This window comes from Otolemur garnettii, unplaced genomic scaffold (assembly GCF_000181295.1).
Source record: "Otolemur garnettii isolate 467f Iridium unplaced genomic scaffold, OtoGar3 scaffold00024, whole genome shotgun sequence".
NCBI classification, from domain to species: Eukaryota; Metazoa; Chordata; class Mammalia; order Primates; family Galagidae; genus Otolemur; species Otolemur garnettii.
Window position 1 is genome coordinate 1,127,732 of NW_003852419.1, and position 5,084 is coordinate 1,132,815.

At 43.6% G+C, this 5,084-nt stretch overlaps 1 protein-coding gene and 1 pseudogene across 1 annotated transcript in view; one reads left to right on the plus strand and one right to left on the minus strand.

The window, feature by feature from the left end:
- Positions 1–5,084, plus strand: part of MTA3 (metastasis associated 1 family member 3) — a 137,013-nt gene that overhangs the window by 27,165 nt on the left and 104,764 nt on the right. The window lies entirely within an intron of this gene.
- On the minus strand, positions 3,949–4,249 carry LOC100964234 (annotated as a pseudogene).

Consider the following 5,084-nt stretch of genomic DNA (forward strand, 5'->3'; position numbering starts at 1 on the left):
CTGGGCTCAAGCGAGTCTCCTGCCTCAGCCTCCCAAGTAGCTGGGACCACAGGTGCCCGCCACAATCCCCAGCTATTTTTTGGTTGCAGCCATGGTTGTTGTTTGGCAGGTCCGGGCTGGATTTGAACCCGCCACCTTGGGTGTATGTGGCTGGCGCCTTAGCCACTTGAGCCACAGGCGCTGCCAATACCTGGCTATTTTATTTGCAGTTGTCATTGTTGTCTAGCTGGCTTGGGCTGGGTTCAAACCTGCCAGCCTAGTTGTATGTGGCTGATAACCACTGTGCTAAGGGCACCAAGTCACTTTTTATTTTCTTACTCCTGCTGTGATTCTGGATCACTCTCCTTGCATCCCACCCTGCCCTGTGGCTTTTAAAATTTTGTTATTATTGGGCAGCACCTGTGGCTCAAAAGGGTAGGGTGCTGGCCCCATATGCCGGAGGTGGCGGGTTCAAACCCAGCCCTGGCCAAAAAAATTAAAAAAAAAATTTTGTTATTATCTGTCTCTGAAAAAGTTGTTATTATTTGTAGCAGGTTTGTCTTAGTCTTCATACTCAAGATCTGAGTGGTAAAATTACAGCAACACATGTACTTTATTTGTCAGTTTTATAACCAATGGTTTCATGCCCTGGAGATTTTTTACTCCCCATGCTTTGTGAGATCTATATAAGATTTAAGGTGGTCGAGAGGCATGCTTATATGTAAGGGTAGTTACACTAGTTTTCAGGCAGCTTAGGAACATGAGAATTGATCTCCTTAAACCTGAGTTTCTGTGTGTTCAGACATGTCCAAGGGGGGTTGGGTTTGCTTTTTTAGATTTCTGGTATACCACAGAACTTTTCCAGGGTGCTGGGGGTTGTCCCTTTGTGTCTGCTAAACTTCTTGTTGAAATTTGATCCCCCATGTTGGAGGTGGGACTTATTGGGAGGTGTTAGGGTCATGAGAAAGGATCCCTTAAGAATAGATTATTGCTCACCCTGGGGAGGCTGTGTGAGTGATTCTAACTCTAGTAGCTCCCTGGAGAGCTAGTTGGTACAATGGGTCTAGCATCTTCCCCATCTCTTGCCTCCTCTCTTGACATGTCATCTCTACAGTCTCTGGCTCCCCTTTGCCTTCCACCACAAGCAGAAGCAGCCTGAGGCCCCCACCAGACTGGGATATCAATTTTGAACTTTCCACCCATTAAAATTGAGAGCCAAATCTTTTCTTTATAAATTATCCACCCTTGGGTATTCCTTTATAACAACACAAAATGCCCTAAGACATAGGGTCTTGCTTTTTTCATGTTTATCTTGACTATCCTTCCATACCTATATGTTTTTTTTGGGGGGGACACAGTCTCACTATGTCACCCTTGCTGGAGTGCTGTGGCAGCACAGCTCACAGGAACCTCAAACTCTTGGGCTTAAGCCATTCTCTTGCCTCATCCTTCCAAGCAGCTGGGACTACAGGTGCCCACCACAACACTGGCTATTTCTGTTGTTGTAGTGTCATTGTTGTTTAGCAGGCCTAGGCTGGGTTCAAACCCTCCAGCCCCTGTGTACGTGGCCAGTGCCCTAACCACTGAGCTACGGGTGCCGAGCCCCTCTACGTTATTTTCATGGCTGCAAGGTATTTCACACATTGATGTTCTGCAATTTGACTGTTACGTTTTGGTAGAGGAATAGATTGTTTTTCCCTCTTAGGTAGGGTGACCAGATTTTAACATCAGTAAGGCGGGACTATATGGCAGGTGGTGGTGGTGGGGGTGGGGAGGTGGGCAGGGCAGGACCTGACAACAATGCAAACTTTGATAAGCAGTTCTCGATAATCACTTCTCAGCAATTATTTTTTATTACAGTTTAACATTATAAAATTAGCAAAAATAATATAAAACTCATTCTGGCGAAATAGCCACATGGCAGCCAAAAACCGTATATTCCCTTCTTGTTCTCCCGCCCCTTCGTGCATTCTTTCCAAAAATCGGGACTTTTTAAAAACACCGCGGGATGCAGGATAAATTGTTGAAAAGCGGGACATCTGGTCACCCTGCTCTTAGGAAACGAGGAATATTAGGACCCTTTCCTCTTCTCCTCTTCCTTCCTTCCCCCCTCCCTTTTTTTTTCTGAAACAGAATCTTACTCTGTTGCTATGGACAGCATGGATTGGCATCATTGTATCTCACTGCTACCTAAAACTCTTGGGCTCAAGTGATCCTCCTCCCTTAGCCTCTGAATATTTGGGACTACAGGTGTGCTCATGTAATTTTTCTATTTTTAGTAAAGATGGGATCTCACTCTTGCTCAGACTGGTCCCAAACTCCTGAGCTCAAGGGATCCTCCCACCTTGGCCTCCCAGAGTGCTAGGGTTACAGGCATGAACCACTGTGCCTACCCTGGGATTAGGATCTTCCACTGTCAAATAAGTTCTTTTTTTTTTTTTTTTGAGACAGAGCCTCAAGCTCTATCCCCCTGGGTAGAGTGCCATGGCATCACAGCTCACAGCAACCTCCAACTCCTGGGCTCAAGCGAGTCTCCTGCCTCAGCCTCCCAAGCAGCTGGGACCACAGGCACCTGCCACAACGCCTGGCTATTTTTTTTTTTTTTTGGTTGCAGCCATCATTGTTGTTTCGCGGGCCCGGGCTGGATTTGAACCCACCACCTTAGGTGTATGTGGCTGGCGCCTTAGCCTCTTGAGCCACAGGTGTCAAGCTGTCAAATAAGTTCTATAGAGTTCTGTCATGCATCACAGATGATGTAGATATGTTTGTAGAAATCTATATATATCTAAACATAAAAAGGTTGCAGTGAAAATACAGTATAAAAGATGAAAATGGAACACTTGTAAGGTCACTTACCATGAAAGGAGTTTGAAGGACTCACTGTTGATGAGTCATCAAGCGATGAGTAAATCTGTAGTCCTGGGGCATTACTGTATAGCACTGTAGACCTCATAAAAAACTATACACTCAGGCTACACTAAATGAATACATTTTTGTTTTTTTAATAGTAAATTCCCTTTAGCTTACTGTAATTTTTTATTTTATTTTTTAGAGACAGAGTCTTACTTTATCACCCTCAGTAGAGTGCTGTGGCGTCACAGCTTACAGCAGCCTCCAACTCCTGGGCTTAGGTGATTCTCTTGTTTCAGCCTCCCGAGTAGCTGGGACTATAGGTGCCCACCACAATGCCCGGATATTTTTTTGTTACAGTTCACCCAGGGCGGGGTTTGAACCCACCAGCCTCAGTATATAAGGCTGGCCATATACCAAGGGTGGTATATGAGCCACAGGTGCCACCCATGCTTACTGTAATTTTTTACTTTATAAATTTTTATTTATTTATTTTTGAGACAGTCTCCTTCAGTCACCCTGTAGTTGAATGCTCTGTCTGATGTCATAGCTCAAAGCTACTTCAAACTCTTGGGCAAGCAATCTCCTCTTGTCTCAGCCTCCCAAGTAGCTAAGACTATAGGCATCTGCCACTATGCCTGGCTAGTTTGTCTGTTTTGTAGACACGGGGTTGCTTTGCTCAGGCTGGTCTTGAACTTCTGAGCTCAGGCAGTCTACCTGCCTTGGCTTCCTAGAGTGCTAGGATTGCAGGTATGTTATGGTGCCTGGCTAACCTCAATATTTTTTAATAACTTTTTTGTTCTCTTTAAATAACAACTTAAAATAGAAATACATTGTACAGTTATACAAAAATATTTTCTTTATATTTTGTAAGTTTTTTTCTATTTTATTTATTTTTTTGAGACAGTCTCACTCTCAATGCCATGGCATCATAGCTCACAGTCACCTTGAACTCTTGGGGTCAAGAGATCCTCTTGCCTTCGTCTCCCCAGTAGTTGGGACTATAGGCACCCACTACAACACCTGGCTAGCTTTTTAATTTTAATTTTGTTATTTTTTTAATTGTATAATCATTTACCTTATTAGTCTTTTGGGGGAATTAGATGCATCACCACTGTATTACAACTGAGCCATTAATCTCGTAGTTTCATCAACATTAACTGGTTCACTTTTATGATACTGCTGAGGAGTCAATTCCTTCTGCGCAGGTTCAAGGGAAAAGCCTTCTGAGACTTGTGCAAGTTCCTTTTGTATATTTACAAAAGCTTTATTTGCTCTGTTAAGTTTTCATCATTCATAATGATATTCTTTTTAATATTAGTGGTAACTGGTTTTGCTTTGTTTTTAGCCTTAAAGGTTTTTAGCTGGCTATGTGAAATACATTTCTGGACTTCTGCTCTTTTAATTTGTTCTTGGCCATTGTCAACGTTTGATATCTGCGTGCAGCTTCCTAAGTTCCAGGTGATGCCATCTGCATGTCTTTTCTATTTTTAGTAGAGATGGGGTCTTGATCTTGCTCAGGCTCGTTTCAGCTCCTGAGCTCAAGCAATCCACCTGCCTCGGCCTCCCAGAGTGCTAGGATTACAGGCATGAGCCACTGTGCCTGTTTTTTTTTTTTGACTTTAAAATTTGTGTATTTTTGTTTATTAAACTGTTTGGTTGTCAGTGCAGTATGTTAGTTTGTACCAGTATCACCACAAAGGCATAAATAATGCGTTGTGGTACCAGGTAATCACTACTATGATATCACTAGGCATTCAGAATTTTTCAGCTTTATTATAATCTTATAGAACCATCTTTGTATATGCAGTTTGTTGACTGGGATGGTATGTGGTGCATGTTCTGTGCTCACTTACCACCTATAGGGATACTGCATCTGTCTTTAGGATAGATTCCTTGAATTGGAGTTGGGGGAGTCACAGTGTATGTATTGTAACCAGGCCAGGTGGTACGCCCCTGTAGCAAGGAGGCTGAGGCAGGAGGATTGCTTAGGGCTGTAGTGTGCCTATTAGCTCCTGTAAATAGTTACTGTAGGGGTGGCACCTGAGGCTTAGTGAGTAGGGTGCTGGCCTCCTTTACTGAGGGTGGCGGGTTCAAACCTGGCCCCAGCCAAACTGCAACAAAAAATAGCCAGGCAGTGGGGTGGCACCTCTGGCTCAAAAGGAGTAGGGCACTGGCCCCATATGCTGAAGGTGGTGGGTTCAAACCCAGTCCTGGCCAAAAACTGCAAAAAAAAAAAAAAAAAAAAAAAAAAA